Source organism: Ambystoma mexicanum, chromosome 10, assembly GCF_040938575.1.
Source record: "Ambystoma mexicanum isolate Mex_15411 chromosome 10, UKY_AmexF1_1, whole genome shotgun sequence".
Lineage (NCBI taxonomy): Eukaryota > Metazoa > Chordata > Amphibia > Caudata > Ambystomatidae > Ambystoma > Ambystoma mexicanum.
This window is the reverse complement of record NC_090932.1, coordinates 1,156,052,705-1,156,069,733: the sequence shown is the minus strand read 5'-3', so window position 1 is coordinate 1,156,069,733 and position 17,029 is coordinate 1,156,052,705. Positions and strand designations below refer to the sequence as shown.

Sequence of the window (17,029 nt, the reverse complement as noted above, 5' to 3'; positions counted from 1 at the left end):
GGAATCAGTTGCTTCCTTTGCGCTTCTCTAGGCTACCCACTGTTGCATCTAATATTGTGATGGAGTTGGGGGAGGTGTATAGGATGGATTATGAGTGTGTGAAGCTAGCTTTGATTGCTAGATTTGGGAAGACCCCTTCCCAGTACCTTAAGTGGTTTAGGACCCTCAAAAAGCATGATGGTAGCCCTTGGGCTACCTGAGTATGTGAATGTTTGAAAAACTTAGATGGTTGGGATAAGGGTTACAGAGATAACACTTATGAAGGTATGAGAAATCTTGTTATGTTGGAGTCAATTTATGATGCCTGCTCTCCTGACCTCAGACAACACTTGGCTGATTCTAAGGAGATAGATCCAAAGAAGTTAGCTAAGGCTGCTGACTTGTGGGCTGCCAACAGGGCTACTCACAAAGATTATGGGGCAACTCAGAAGAAGGATGAGGGAAAGCAGCCAAAGAAAGATAACGAGGAGAATTCTAATACCTCCCACCCAGAAGAGGTCCCCAAACATAACTAGGGTAAGCCACATGGGAAACCAAATAGGGCTAGTGAATCCTCTGGTGCCCAACCAGAGGGAGGTCAGCAGAGACCCCCATTCCAGAGAGCATTTGGTAAATGCTATGTTTGTGGGTCCACTGACCATGTGAAAGGAGATCCCAAGTGCAAGGGTAAACCTGCAGGGATCAGCACTGCCTCCTTAGCCTTCTCCCCAGAGGAAGAAGTACAAATGGCTAGTGCCCACTTTTAACTATTTGCTGAAGCACCCTTGGGTCGTCAAGCTACTTTATCCTTAGAGTCCATGGGTCTGGGTAAGAAACAGAATATGGATGCATACGACTCCATCCAGAAAACTCTAGAGGGTATTATATTGTCAAGTACACACAATAATGGAGGAGAGAAATCGGCACTCTCCCCGAACCACAGAAGCCGAATGAATTTGACCCTCCTACCGTGGTTGGCACAGGCACCTGATCTTAATACACAGCACACCACGTGGCAGCCAATGGGGGAAGAGGAGTTAGGGAGAGGTTGTGGATGGGGTAGGGAAGTTAGGGACACCGGAAAGAGGGTTAAGGAACTCCTAAATTGGATAGGGAAAGGGAAGCACAGGGAAAAAAACATCCGTATCTGATACCTGCCTAATAACTCTTAAGTAACCTGATGCCAATCATTCACCTACCAACAACCCCTCACTCTGGACTACATCCAGACAGTACAGAAAAACACCTTAATACGTGTGAACATGGAGCATAGACAAACACTTTGGAGCATAAACAAAACACTTATCATAGCAAGCAAGATGAACACAGAACAATGGGGTTCTCCCCCATATATGAGGCACAAAACACATGGCCCGTTGGGTAAGCTTAAGCAACACATAAACACATAAACTTATAACCCCTGCAACAACGACTCTTGGGATGTATCATAGCTTGCTTCACAGGAGGGCCATACAATATAGTCCCATAACAACGTGTTGGCAGCACTCGTTATTAGCCCTAGAGTCAGGCATGCACAGTTCCGTTGTTACACACAGCTGATTATGAATTCGAATGATAGCACATAGTATTCTGCTGTGGTAGCATTGGTAAATGCAGTTGTAACTACTAAATGCAGTCGTAACTACTAAATGCCTGTGGCCGCACTGGATGAACTCGGCCCCCACCCCGCAATGTAGCGGGCACCTTATCTGAGCTCCGAGAGCCCTGTGGGACTTCTCAGAGAAAGTGTAGAACGTTGTGATCATCCGCCAGCCTCCCCGCTCTTTCCTCTGTGAAAGCGAGAGCCCGCGATGCAAGAAGTTTCCTGCAGCGATTCACCGTCCTGCTTCCAACACCAACTGCACCCACAGAAAATAAGCCACACCTGTTCACGCGCCGTTGCTCCTTTATGCTGCCCGAAATCCAATGCATCTGGCAACACGCGCGTGTCTTGGACTACATTACTCCCACGGGTTGCTGGGAATTGCAGTCTCTACCTTCATTCTGCGTCTCAGGAGGCAAATCTTGTCACTCCCCTGCGACTCCAGCCCTTATTCCTCACATAACCTCCTCTCCCAGGCCTCTTCCCAGGACCAGGTTTTAGCGGATGTCTCAAATGAAATAGTTTCACTAACCGGGGAGCATGCACCGCTTCTGCCGGCTCCCACGAACAATCCTCCGGTCCATAACCTACCCACTGAATCAAGTACCATAACTGCTGATTTTTCTTCTTGGCATACAAAATGTGTTTCACCTCATACTTCATTTGTCCTTCTTTCACCATAGGCGGAGGCTGTTTAGTCTTCATTCCTGGAGCTGCAGGTTTAAGCAAAGATACATGAAATACCGGATGTACTGGTAAAGTCTTTGACAGACGCAATTTCATTGCGGTATCTGATACACACTTAATGATGTCATAAGGACCAATAAATCTAGGCATAAATTTATGTGATCCTACCAAGGATAAATTTCTGGTTGATAACAAAACCCGATCCCCAATTTGGTAACGAGGACTCTCTTGCCGATGTTTATCGGCTTCTTTCTTATATGCTTTCTTGGCGCCTTTCCAAATTTGTGCGTGCCTTCTGCCTGACTTCAAGAAGCATCTGTTTACGCTCTTGTAGCACCGGCATTGTCTCAATCTCCGGTAGTTGTTCGGGTATCATGTTTTGTTTATGTCCTTAGAAACATTCATTAGGTGCCATTCCCAAAGAACTGTGAAAGGTATTATTGTAGGTAAATTCCCCCAACCACAGTACCTGCACCCATGAGTCTCTGCCATCTCCTAGATAACCTCTCAAGTATTGCTCCAAAGTCTGATTCACTCTTTCTGTCTGTCCATCAGTCTGGGGGTGATAACTAGTAGACAGAGCACAGTTGATTCCCAGCATCCGACAGAAAGCACGCCAAAATCTGGATGTAAACTGTGAGCCTCTATCCGAGACAATGCTCTTCAGTAAACCATGCAATCTAACAACATGTTGTAAAAAAAACTCTGCCAACTTGACTGCCCCAGGAATTCCAACACATGGAATAAAATGAGCTTGTTTGGACAAAAAATCCACCACCACCCAAATGGTGTCAAACTGGTTATCAGGAGGCAGATCAGTAACGAAATCCATTGAAATGTGTGTCCATACTCTTTCTGGAGTTGGCAATGGCTGTAAGGAACCTCTCTTTTTAACATGATCTGCCTTGTTACGCACACACTTTTCACATTGTAACAAATACCTCTCCACATCCTGTCTCAATTTAGGCCACAAAAGTATTTCTCCAACATAATTTGCATCTTTCTCTGACCTGCATGTCCTGCCAGGGGAGAATTATGGCACCAATATAAAGCCTTTTCCTGCAACTCTTTAGTTGGTAAGTACAAATGATCCTGATGGTAAGGCAACCCCTCCCGCACAGTACATGCTGAGTGACTGTCCTTCCACTTCTGAAGTTGACTGGAGGGTAAGACTTTCTTTATTTGGTCAATTAGTTGTTTTGTGACCGCACCAAGGACCCTCTCCGGAGAAATAATGGTCTTGACCTCCCCTACTACATTGTCTGTATTTTGTTGCCTGGATCTGCTTTTCCGTTTTTAATTCTGGGCCTGAATATCACCACAAAATCAAATTCATTAAAATACTGGGACCATCAAAGCTGTCTTTGTCTCAAGGTTTGAGCGGTCTTGAAATATTGCAAGTTCTTATGATCAGTTACCACCACCACCTGATGCCTTGCCCCCAGTAAATAATGTCTCCATTCCAGAAAGGCTGACCGAATGGCCAACAATACCTTGTCAGTGATGGAATAATTTTGCTCACAACCAGTTAATTTCCTCGAGAAAAATGCGACTGGATTCCATACTCCCTCCTCATCTTTCTGTGATAATATGGCTCGCAACATTACTAGCATCAGTCTCCACCTGAAAAACGTTCTCAGTGTTTGGGTGTTTTAGCACTGGGGCCGTAGTGAAGGCCACTTTCAATTCTTTAAAAGCCTTTTCTGCCTCTGGACTCCAAACAAAGCTCACAGCCTGCCTAAGCAATTGTGTGATAGGAGTGACTATTTTAGAAAAATTACTGATAAAGCGCTGATAGAAATTGGTGAACCCTAGGAAGGATTGGATATCTTTGATGCACTGTGGAGACAGCCAGTCTGTTACTGCCTGCACTTTCGTGGGATCCATAACAACACCTGTTGGGGTCAGGATAAATCCTAAAAACTCAACCTATTTCACATGGAACGCACATTTCTCCAATTTTACACATAATTGATACTCTTGTAAACGGTGTAACACTACCCGTACATGTTTTACATGCTGTTCTGGAGAACCTGAATATATCAAAATGGCGTCAATATAGACTATAACAAAAATAGCAATAACTTCTTGCAATACTTCTTGCATAAAAAACGGAAAAGCTGTGGGGGCATTACATAAACCAAACGGCATCACAAGGTACTCAAACAACCGAAACTTAGTCTGGAAAGCCTTTTTCCACTCATCCCCCTCTTTCACTCTTATCAAATGATAGGCCCCTCTTAAATCAAACTTGGTGTAAATCTGAGCAGACCGCACTTGATCCAACAGGACCGAAATCAACGGCAAGGGGAACCTATTTTTTACAGTAACCCTATTTAATGAACAATAATCAATGCACGTTCGTAAAGTGCCTTCTTTTTTGGGGACAAAAAATAAAGGTGAGGAGACCGGGGAAGTAGAATGTCAAATAAACCCTTTGGCCAGCATCTCGTCTAGATATTCCCTTAGGTATTTATTTTCAGTTTCTGTGAGAGCATATATTCTGCTGCAAGGCAACCTCGCCCCCTCCTCCAATTCAATAACACAATCATAGGGGCGATGAGGGGGCAACCGTTCCACTCCTCCCTTGTCGAAAACTTTTGCAAACTCTCTATATTGGGCGGGGATTCCTGATTCCACTGCTCCCACCACTATGTCATTTAGTCTCCTTTTAGCCAACCATGCTGCGGGTCCCACTGCTGGTAACACGTGCTTCTGACACTTCTGTTCCTCAAACCACACCATTTGCTTTTCCCAGTCAATCCGAGGATTATGCTTTATCAGCCAGGGCATCCCCAAAATTAAACCAAACTGAGGTGCTGCGATCAAATCGAACGTAATTTCCTCTCTGTGACCTGATGTGCACACCATCTCCAATTTCTCTGTTTTCTGCCGAATCGGCCCTGACACCAACAAGGATCCATCCACCGACTGCACTCCTTCCACCCTCTCCTTATCCTGTACTGGGAATCCTAACTGTGCAGCCAAAGCAATATCTAGAAAATTGCCCCTAGCCCCTGAATCAACCATCGCCAATACCTCCTGCTTAGACAAAGCAAAACACAACATCACCAATATATATATATATATATAAGTGAGAAGTTTTGTTTCCAACCGTTTTTGCTACCCATGTGGGGAACCTTAACTCTCCAGGGCCTGTCACCTGTGTTCCCCCGAAGGCCGGCCAATCTCTTTTCCCATTTCTTTCTTGCTCCTTTCACTTCCCACCCCTCTCTGAGGAGTATAAGGACAGGTATGTATAAAATGTCCTGCCTGCCCACAGTACAAACACAGGTTGTTAACTTTACCCTGCTATTTTTCTGCTGCTGATAGTGGTGCCCTGACGCTACCAATCTGCATCGGTTCCACCTCACTCACCCTTCCTCCCCTACTCCTATCTAATCTCACAAACGGTGCTGCTTCAGGCCTTTTCTTGTCACCCTTCCTTTCGTTCATTCTGTGATCCAATCTTAATGCTAAATCTATCATGGCAGTACATGTCCCTGGTTGCGGCTCTACTTGAGCAATGGCATCCTTCAGTTCTTCCCTCAAACCTTGATAGAATAACACTATTTGCTTAGTCACTGGCCATTCCGTTTCAATCACCAATCTAAATTGGGTCAGATAAGTCACTAGATTCCCGACTGCCCTGTTTCAAACCCAACAATTCCTTATCTTGTGCCAAAAACACCTCCTGCCGGTCAAACAGCCTACCAAATGCCAAAAACCAATCCCAATTATATAACAAAGGGTCATCCTTTTGAACCAGTGGCATTGCCCAAGCCGCCATATCCCCCGTTAGATATGATATCACAAACGCAGTTCTGGCCTGAATGGTCTCAAAGGCTGTTGGCTTACACAAAAAATGCAGTCTACATTGGGTAAGGAACATCATATACTTTCGGGGATCCCCTGAAAAACATTCAGGGGCTGATAAAGGTACGCTACTGGGAGGTTACACAATTACTGTAGCATTTTGACTTGTCAATGATTCCCTTGCCCTTGCGGTGGACCCACTAGGCCCCTCCAAGCAGGTTTGCTGAGCCACCAAACCCTGTACTTGTGCTTTCAAGTCGTCAAACTCTTGACGAGCATGTGCTAACTCTAACTGAATATCTTGAAGGGCCTCTAGCACATCGGCCAAAGGCAGAGGAGTCGTCTCCATTTGGCTTGGGTGGTTGTAAGTATCTCAATATGGAGGTGGCTTATTATGTCAAGTACACACAATAATGGAGGAGAGAAATCAACACTCTCCCTCGAACCACAGAAGCCGAATGAATTCAACCCTCCCACCGTGGTTGGCACAGGCGCCTGATCTTAATACACAGGACACCACGTGGCAGCCAATGGGGGGAAGAGGAGTTAGGGAGAGGTTGTGGATGGGGTAGGGAAGTTAGGAACACCGGAAAGAAGGTTAGGGAACTCCTACATTGGATAGGGAAAGGGAAGCACAGGGAAAAAAACCCTCCGTATCTGATACCTGCCTAATAACTCTTAAGTAACCTGATGTCAATCATTCACCTACCAACAACCCCTCACTCTGGACTACATCCAGACAGTACAGAAACACACCTTAATACGTGTGAACATGAATCATAGACAAACACTTTGGAGCATAAACAAAACACTTATCATAGCAAGCAAGATGAACACAGAACAATGGGGTTCTCTCCCATATATGAGGCACAAAACACATGGCCCGTTGGGCAAGCTTAAGCAACACATAAACACATAAACTTATAACCCCTGCAACGACGACTCTTGGGATGTATCATAGCATGCTTCACAGGAGGGCCATACAATATAGTCCCATAATAATGAGTTGGCAGCACTCGTTATTAGCCATAGATTCAGGCATACAAAGTTCGTTGTTACACACAGCTGATTAGGAATTTCGAATGATAGCACACCATATTTTGCCCTGGTAGCATTGGTAATTGCAGACGTAACTACTAAATGCCTATGGCCGCACTGGATGAACTCGGCCCCCACACCGCAGTGTAACGGGCACTTATCTGAGCTCTGAGAGCCCCGCAGGACTTCTCTGAGAAAGTGTACAATGCCGTGATCAACCGCCAGCCTGCCTGCTCTTTCCTCTGTGAAAGCGAGCGCCCCCAATGCCAGAAGTCAGCCTGTCATGGTTTCCTGCAGCGATTCACCGTCCTGCTTCCAACACCAACCGCACCCACAGAAAATAAGCCACACCTGTTCACGCGCTGTTGCTCCTTTATGCTGCCCGAAATCCAATGCAGCTGGCAACTTGCACCTGACTTGGACTACATTACTTCCATGGGTTCCTGGGAACTGTAGTCACTATCTCCATTCTGCCTCTCAGGACGCAAATCTTGTCACTCTCCTGCGACTCCAGCCCTTATTCCTCACATATACGGACAATGTTTTTGCCAATGGCCAGGATACTCCTGCCAGGAGAGACACTGGGGCCAGCAGAACAGTAGTGGATGAAAGCTTTTTCAATCCTGAGGATGTTGCTAAGGCACCCAAAGGCCCCACTAAATGTTCTGGAGGCCCTGTCGAGTTGGTTCCAATTCTGCCAGCTCTCAATCAGTGTAATAATATGACAGTGAGGATTCCTGTCAGTGTCCAGAATGAGGTGCCTGGGAGAGTCCTGTTGGGGAATGATTTAAAAGCTCTAATAGTATCCAGTACCTCCAGGTCCCCCAGTGATAGAAAACAGAATCAAACCAAATTGGCTAGAGAGGCAACCTTAAGAGACCACTATGAGCCTGTGGGAACCTCTACAGAGAACCCCACTGCAAGCCCTGGTGTTAGTAAATTGACCTCTAACCCAGGCAAATCTGAGGCTAGTATAGAAGGGGAATGGGAGCCCCAAACAAGCTCCATCATTGCCCATCCAATTATAAAGTCTTTGACTCCCCCTGCTTCCAAGGAAGAGGTGGATAGACAAATTGGACCCCTTTCTAGGCCTGTGAAAACTGGTAATTCTCAAAGCTGGTGGAAAGCCAGGAATAATAGGTCTAAGGCTAAACACCTTAAGACTATTGGAGCTTCTACTGAAGACTCCAATATAAATCCTAGTGTTAGGAGGGAAACTTCTAAAATAGGTATGGTCAGATCTCAGAGGAAGTGGCAGCATGTACCTTGCTTGACCACAGCCCCTCCAACAAAAATACCTGAGACCCAGCCTGCTCTTGAGAGAGAGGTGGTGAGTAACCATAGAGGCCCCTCTAGCTCTAAGGGATCCCTTTCCAAGGACCCCTTGAAAAAGCCTATTGTAGGTTCAGAGGTTGCTACAACTTCTGAGGGACTGTTAGCACAGATCCCCTATACATTAAAAAAGAGAGATGTACCACAACAGGTTTGTAGGTCATATAGTTTACAAATGAAAACCACTGATAAAAGGTTTCCTAGCAAGGGTTATAAAACGTTGCTGGGGTACTCAGCAGGCCTTTTAACCGACTTGCAACAGGAAATCCATCCTGGTGGAGATTAGATCCTCCTGTCCCTTAGTCTGGGGGGCGAGTGTTAGGGAGAATTCTCCAGAATGGCTAATTTCCCTTACCTACTGAGTCCCTCAGCAGCTTTGCTGGATTTCTAGGATTTATTTTTTTCACCTGGTAAGAGTGTGAGCCTTTTTTCCCACTCTTACATGTGTTTTGCTGTGTGTTTAACATTTTTTTGTGTTCATAGACTGTGGAGCCTCACCTACGCCATAGGCATCATCTTTTTACTGTCTGTCACACAGCACCTTTAGTGCAGTGACACAGGGTTGTCTTTTTCAGACTTCCCACTTTAAACTCCATTTTCTGGGACTGACTACTGTCCCCCAGAACATGTAAAGTTGCCATTGACTTTATTAGTCTTTTTAAATTCACAGACCCAGTACAAACTATCTTACATAGAGTACTGGAAAGGGTTAATAGTTATCCCTTTTTCTCAGTCTCTCATGGAACATTATTTAATTCCCCTTTCTATAAGATTTGGCTGGTGGCAGTGGTATCTACCATATTTTTCCTACCGCGGTCTATGAAAATAGCCTTGGTACTGTTTTAGGCTATGTTAGTAGCCTGGAACTTTAATTAGCTGGACCCCATTTACTTTTATTTGGTTCCAACTGGGTTTATCCGCCATTTCTTTTTGTAAAGGTCTTTCTCGTGTTTTACTCTGCGTGCCAAACCAGACCCTGTCTGGGTTTTAAGGAGCGCACCTTTTATTTGCTCTGCTGCTGGTTTCTTCCCTGGGCAGTGCAGGACCCTCCAGTCTTCCTCCTTCGTGTCAGCCCGACAGTCGCTTCAGGAATAGTGAGCCTCCAGGATCTTCCAGGAACTTCTGCCTCAGCTAGAGCATTCTTCTTCTTCTAAGGTACTGTTCAAACTCAGTTGTTCGTTCCGTCCAACCGTGGTGAAAGAGTTTTCAATCTTTCGCCAATCCGAGGGCTTGTCCTTCTCTACTCTTTTAAGTAACTTTTGTTCCGACCAACTTAGTTTCGAACTCTTGGCAAAGACTTAACCGCGAAGTACTCTGAACTGTGTGATCCTCTGGAAAGACCCTGAACCATTAACATTGGCCCAGGCCTATTGACTTGAATCCTCATTGCAGTAAGCCTTTTCTAGATTGCCCTGCCTACTTACTTGTTGGGGCGGCTTAATTTTGTATAACCTTGTCTTTCCCTCCCTTTTTAAATTGCTGGAGTGCCATTTTGTTCACACTTCATTTTGAGCTTAACTTGTCCAGAATTGATTGGGTGTTGTGTAGTATATTAAGGTTGTGATTTTTCAGCTGCTTGATAATAATGAATTGTTTTATAACTGATGGTGTAAATAAATGTATATTCTTTTACTCCGAAACCTTGAGTCAGTGTTTGTTTGAACCATAGCAAATGCTGTTCTTTGTGTAACTATTGATACTGCTCACTTACTCTTGAGATAAGTCTGGCTGCTCAGCCATTGCTACCACTTTACTGTGTAGTACAGGCTTGTACCGAAGGTGAATTTGTGCTTGCACTTGTAGGCTTAATTGTGTGTGGTGTTCCCAAAGGGTACTGCATAGGATTCTGCCTAACAGTTCTCAATATATATATATAACTACTGTAGCTTCTGTAAACGTAGGGCTGTTTCTCTGCTGCTCATTCCCTCTCAAACCTCAACCCCTCCCGCCTCCACCCAGACCTCCCCTGTGAGGAGCCACAGCCTCCAAGACCCACGTCGCTCGTGCCGCTGCTGATGAAAGCAGAGCATGTTGTGCTAACGAATATAGGGCGCTGACGTAGACACGTTATTACTCATGCATAGAACGCCTCACACTTCCCATGCTAGGCTAGCCACGTGCGTCGGGAAACCCCCTCGCGGACATTGCATTCTGGGAGACGTGGGGCAGCAGAGGTTCTGTGTAGACAGAAGGCGATAGACAGTGACACTGAGTGAGGACTTAGGCGGGGACAGGTAGAGACGCTGAGGAGACATGAGGGTACACATGCGCTGAGTGGCTGTTAGGGGACACCCAGGAGACTGCAGGCGCCTAAGTAACTGCAGAGGATACATGGGACGGCGGTGAAGAGATATTGAGGCGAAAAGAACTCACAGAGCAGAGATACTGATGACGCAGGGGAGGGCCGAGGAGGCCACAGAGGGAGAGGGGGAACAGAGAAGCCGGGGCAGAGCACAGTTGCGACAGGGGACGGCGTCACGGTGGAGAGTGCAGGGGCAAGATCGGGGAAAGATGCATTAGGGAGATAGGTTGGGCAAAGGCACCAACTAAGGAGGCATAAAGGAAGATTGGTTTGGGGTGACAGGTGAAACCGAGGCACCGAGAGATAAGGGCAACAGAGGTACTTAGGGGGAGAGGAGCTGTGACATTGGGACAGTGAAGCACTGAAAAGGCGGTGTACAGTGGCGCTGCCGGCCTGGGTATCAAGGGGACGGGGAGAGCGGGGAAGCATTCAGTGGCTTCGAGAGAACGGAAGAGGCTACACACGACAGGTGGAACTGCTGTGACAACCATACACTCAATAGGGCCAAAGAGGCAGTGGGGGGAATGGAAACTGCTATGGCGGTTGGGGTGCGTTTGGGACACTGAACACAACTGCAACAGTAATTAAAGAGGGCAATAGAGGCAGCTGGGGCATAAGGACTTCTGTGTGGTAATAGACGAAGAAACAGCCAGTGTTGCCCGGCTCGGCTGTGGACATATAGACATATGAGGCCGTAGGCACTTGGCCGGGGTTACAGAGACTGCAGGGCGGGAAGTAACCGTGAAATACCCGGCTCAGGAGAAAGCCGCAGCTCTACGTCCCGAGAAAGACACGGGGAGGACTCGGCAGACACCCGCGTCAGGTAAGTGTTGATGCCACGCGTTCCTGGCGCAGGCACAGCAGACTGTAGCCCGGAGTACAGGGCTGGGATATATATATGCGGGTGGATTGCCACTACACGCACAGCTCAGGCCCCTAAGCGCGTGCACGGTCTGTGTGGTCTGCCGTAGTCACGGCCGGCGGCCCTGCGCAGTGGGCAGGTGGGGGGTGCCGTGGTGGTGCACTAATGTGTACACCTGGGCGCTGCCCTATGCACACCTTGGGACGCTGCTCTTTGCAAAGGTGGAAGAGCCCGGTGCACGGCTGGGTCTGTGTACCGCTTGGAGGTGTGGGGGCGGGAGGGGGGGGGGCACTTATGCACAGATGGGGCTCTCTATGCTCATCTCTGGGAGCTGTTGCTTGTACAGTTCTGGGGCGCTGGACTATATACCGATGACAATGCTCTGTGCACACCTATGGTCCCGTGTCTTTCACAGAGGGTGGGTTCATGTATCCACATATGGGTGGGCAGCACTACACACTTTGGGGGCGGGTGGGGCTCTGTTCTGTGTTCAGGGGGGGGGTGCATTTAGATGTACATCTTGGGGCTGCTCTTTGAACACATGTGGGTGCTACTTCATGTACACTTTACACACCTGGGGGTGCTGCCACGTGCGCGTCTGGGGGTACAGGCATTTGGCCTCTCCTTATTCAGCTGCTATTTGAAATGCTGTGAATTCGGCCCAAAATGATACGTTTACGTGTGACGGACGTCAAAAGACCCATGGACGCTTTTATAAGTTGGTACAAGGTCGTTTTACTTTGAGGAAACTTCTGTTTTATATTAAATATCTGCCTCAGTTTATTTCACACTAAAATATGATAGAATGAATGCAGCGTATCTATTGCTACACATCCTCCCTATCCCCCAAAACGTCCCCCATCTCCACTGCCACGCTGCCCCCAGCTGCTGACCTCACAGTCCCTTCCTTGCCCCCTAGGCCATTGCGTCATTGCTGAGTCTCCCATTCACCGCTGTCATGGCCGCTTCTGCCCCCTAGGCCATTGCGTCATTGCTGGGTCTCCCCTTCACCGCTGTCACAGCTGCTTCTGCCCCCTAGGCCATTGCGTCATTGCTGAGTCTCCCCTTCACCGCTGTCACGGCTGCTTCTGCCCCCTAGGCCATTGCGTCATTGCTGAGTCTCCCCTTCACCGCTGTCACGGCTGCTTCTACCCCCTAGGCATTTGCGTCATTGCTGAGTCTCCCTTTCACCGCTGTCACGGCTGCTTCTGCCCCTTAGGCCATTGCGTCATTGCTGAGTCTCCCCTTCATCGCTGTCACGGCTGCTTCGACCCCCTAGGCCATTGCGTCATTGCTGAGTCTCCCCTTCACCGCGGTCATGGCTGCTTCTACCCCCTAGGCATTTGCGTCATTGCTGAGTCTCCCTTTCACCGCTGTCACGGCTGCTTCTGCCCCCTAGGCCATTGCGTCATTGCTGAGTCTCCCCTTCACCGCTGTCACGGCCGCTTCTGCCTAGGGCATTGCCTCATTGCTGAGTCTCCCCTTCACCGCTGTCACGGCTGCTTCTGCCCCCTAGGCCATTGCGTCATTGCTGGGTCTCCCCTTCACTGCTGTCACGGCTGCTTCTGCCCCCTAGGCCATTGCGTCATTGCTGGGTCTCCCCTTCACCGCTGTCACAGCTGCTTCTGCCTCCTAGGCCATTGCGTCATTGCTGGGTCTCCCCTTCACCGCTGTCACGGCCGCTTCGACCCCCTAGGCCATTGCGTCATTGCTGAGTCTCCCCTTCACCGCTGTCACGGCCGCTTCGGCCCCCTAGGCCATTGCGTCATTGCTGAGTCTCCCCTTCACCGCTGTCACGGCCGCTTCTGCCCCCTAGGCCATTGCGTCATTGCTGAGTCTCCCCTTCACCGCTGTCACGGCCGCTTCTGCCCCCTAGGCCATTGCGTCATTGCTGAGTCTCCCCTTCACCGCTGTCACGGCCGCTTCTACCCCCTAGGCCATTGCGTCATTGCTGAGTCTCCCCTTCACCGCTGTCGCGGCCGCTTCTACCCCCTAGGGCATATGCGTCATTGCTGAGTCTCCCCTTCACCGCTGTCACGGCCGCTTCTACCCCCTAGGCATATGCGTCATTGCTGAGTCTCGCTTTCACCGCTGTCACGGCTGCTTCTACCCCCTAGGGCATTGCGTCATTGCTGAGTCTCCCCTTCACCGCTGTCACGGCTGCTTCTGCCCCCTAGGCCATTGCGTCATTGCTGAGTCTCCCCTCCACCGCTGTCATGGCTGCTTCTGCCCCCTAGGCCATTGCGTCATTGCTGGGTCTCCCCTTCACCGCTGTCACGGCTGCTTCCTCCCCCTAGGCCATTGCGTCATTGCTGAGTCTCCCTTTCACCGCTGTCACGGCTGCTTCTGCCCCCTAGGCCATTGCGTCATTGCTGAGTCTGCCCTTCACCGCTGTCACGGCTGCTTCTGCCCCCTAGGCCATTGCGTCATTGCTGAGTCTCCCCTCACCGCTGTCACGGCTGCTTCTGCCCCCTAGGCCATTGCGTCATTGCTGAGTCTCCCCTTCACCGCTGTCACGGCTGCTTCTGCCCCCTAGGCCATTGCGTCATTGCTGAGTCTCCCCTTCACCGCTGTCACGGCTGCTTCTGCCCCCTAGGCATTTGCGTCATCGCTGAGTCTCCCTTTCACCGCTGTCACGGCTGCTTCTGCCCCCTAGACCATTGCATAATTGCTGAGTCTACCCTTCACCGCTGTCACGGCTGCTTCTGCCCCCTAGGCCATTGCGTCATTGCTGAGTCTCCCCTCACCGCTGTCACGGCTGCTTCTACCCCCTAGGCCATTGCGTCATTGCTGAGTCTCCCCTTCACCGCTGTCATGGCTGCTTCTACCCCCTAGGCCATTGCGTCATTGCTGAGTCTCCCCTTCACCGCTGTCACGGCTGCTTCTACCCCCTAGGCCATTGCGTCATTGCTGAGTCTCCCCTTCACCACTGTCATGGCTGCTTCTACACCCTTGCCATTGCGTCATTGCTGAGTCTCCCCTTCACCGCTGTCACGGCTGCTTCTACCCCCTAGCCATTGCGTCATTGCTGAGTCTCCCCTTCACCGCTGTCATGGCTGCTTCTACCCCCTAGGCCATTGCGTCATTGCTGAGTCTCCCCTTCACCGCTGTCATGGCTGATTCTACCTGCAATTCCCACAGTGCCACCGGTCCCTCTTTCATGTGCTCGCCAGCGCCTGGACCAGGTCTGCCAAATTCCCAACACTCTTCCTCTAACCCCCCAAAACCTCAGCCCCCTTAGTATTAACACCCCATTCGATCACCATTGACTGGCCATTGCCGCGACTCGTATATCTGTATTCTTTGAAACTATATTTTAAATGATTTTCCTTACATGTCCCAACCCCAGAATCCCCCAGAATACTCTGTGGTCCCATCCACAGCCCTTGAACCAATGGCAAGGGAGATCAGGCAGAGATCTTATGCATTAGTGTGTCCCCTTGCGGCCAGCCAGCTAATGCAATAGGGTCGATTTCCCTCTTCCAAAGCCCCTCTTTCCAACATTGAGATGAACGTTACACCCCTTTTGGCGCTATCCTTTGGGCACAGGCCTTTTTGGTGCTTCACTTTGGCCAGAGAGCCCCCTTCGGCGCAGCCAGAGTGGCACGAAAGCTAATTCGGGGCCGGTTATTTGGCACGAGGGTCCTTTAGACGCGACTGACATTGCAGCCGCGTTTACACGCCCTCATGGCAAATGCAAATGCCCAATTCCGTGTGGATTATCTCTTGCAAATGTCCCATGTTGACAGGTACTGTGCTGCGCACAGCCTGTTAACGTGTAACATATGCAGGAAATAATTCGCAGCTCACAGGGCGGTTTTTCAAATAGGCTACAAGGTGAGCTGCTAAATGCCGACATTAGACCTAAAACCCTGCGCCAAATGACAGCATAAACCGGATTAAATATGTAAAAAAAAAAAAAAGAAAAACCAGTGTCACGATCCCTGGCCTGCCAGAGTTCAATGCCCAGCACCAAACGACAAGGCCAGAGACGACTTAGTGTGCGAACGGCCACAGGTGTAATACCTAGCCTACATTTGTAAATATGTAGTGTGTAAAAATGTTTATGTATTTTTACTGCCAGCCAAACCACGAGATTGCTTTATATGTTTTATGTGTAGAAAATGGATCTGCACGCTTAACATTTAGGGCCTGATTCACAGAGAGTTTTCCTGTGGGATTGCGCAACTATACAGTGCTTCTGTGAATCAGGCTCTTAGTGAGGATGTGCTGCACATTGGCCTGATTTGAACCATGTCGATAAACAATGCTGCACCGGCCTTCATCGGTAAGTCAGGCTGGGATGAGGCCATCCACCGGCGGATCCGCTTTGGATATACCCCTACAATCAGGCGCGACGGTCTATCTCAGCTCCCACCAGTGCGCTGCGCATCCGAAAGCGATTGGGATTCACCGCTGTGCTGTGCCTCGCTGATTCAGCCAGGGCTTCTGACTTGGTGCTGGATATGTATAGGATATGCGCAGGGCGCTATCACCCATTACCAACCAGTAAACGCTTGGCAATGGGAGCCTCCGCACGCTTGAATGCGCCTTTATGGCTGGCCTACTGCGGGTCATTGGTTGTGTTAATAAATGACCCTTTACATTAGCAAGCCTGTTTGCTTTCAATTTACAATTTCATAATTAAATAAATATAGAAGTGTGAATAATGATCAGCCTGCTATATAATGAACTTCCTAATAACTCGAGTAAGTGGGAGGATGCTTCCCCAGAAGCTGCACTTGACCTGTAAAATGAATCTGTCGGTCAAACTTAGAATGAATAAGTAGTTGATCTAGAGCAGGGGTATGCAGCGTGCTTATGACACGCTACTTCATGAATTGAGAATGCAGTGAATCCGCAGCGTGGACATTTGGCTGCAGGTCCCACTATGGCGCGCCCATCCTGGGACACACAATTCATTAAAAAAAAAAATGTAACCTCAATAATGATAGATAGGTATACAACTTTTCCACTTAGTTAATATGTTGTTATGTGGTCTTGTGGTTAAGGACCCACCCCTCAAACTTATGGGACCTGATTTCAAATCCCCATTCGCTATTAGTTTTTCTACTTTGTAAACTAATATAACTAATGATAGATAAGTACACTATTATTCTTTTTAACAAATACAGTGGTATGTGGTCTTGTGGTTAAGGGGCCACCCCACAAACCCATAGGGCCTCTCTTCACATCCCTGCTCACCATTAAAAGAAATTATGTATTATTTTGTATACTGTAAAAATAAATTAACCTTCCCACAAAAAAACAAATCCTAACGCAGCTATATGAAATTGTCAAAATGTTCTCAACACCTTTGTGTTATGTTCAGTGAAGGGCCCACAATGAAGCATTTTTTTGGGTGGCACCTTGGCGCAAAAAATGGTAGGCTAATGAGGTACTAATGAGG

At 48.5% G+C, this 17,029-nt stretch overlaps 1 protein-coding gene across 5 annotated transcripts in view; it reads left to right on the top strand.

The window, feature by feature from the left end:
- Positions 1-10,614: 10,614 nt before the first annotated feature.
- ARID5A (AT-rich interaction domain 5A) overlaps positions 10,615-17,029 on the top strand; it is a 214,062-nt gene continuing 207,647 nt past the window's right edge. For all 5 annotated transcript variants that reach the window (XM_069619081.1, XM_069619082.1, XM_069619084.1 and 2 more), the window contains exon 1: positions 10,615-11,580. The gene's annotated coding sequence lies outside the window, so the exon portion shown is untranslated. The remainder of the gene's footprint in view (positions 11,581-17,029) is intronic.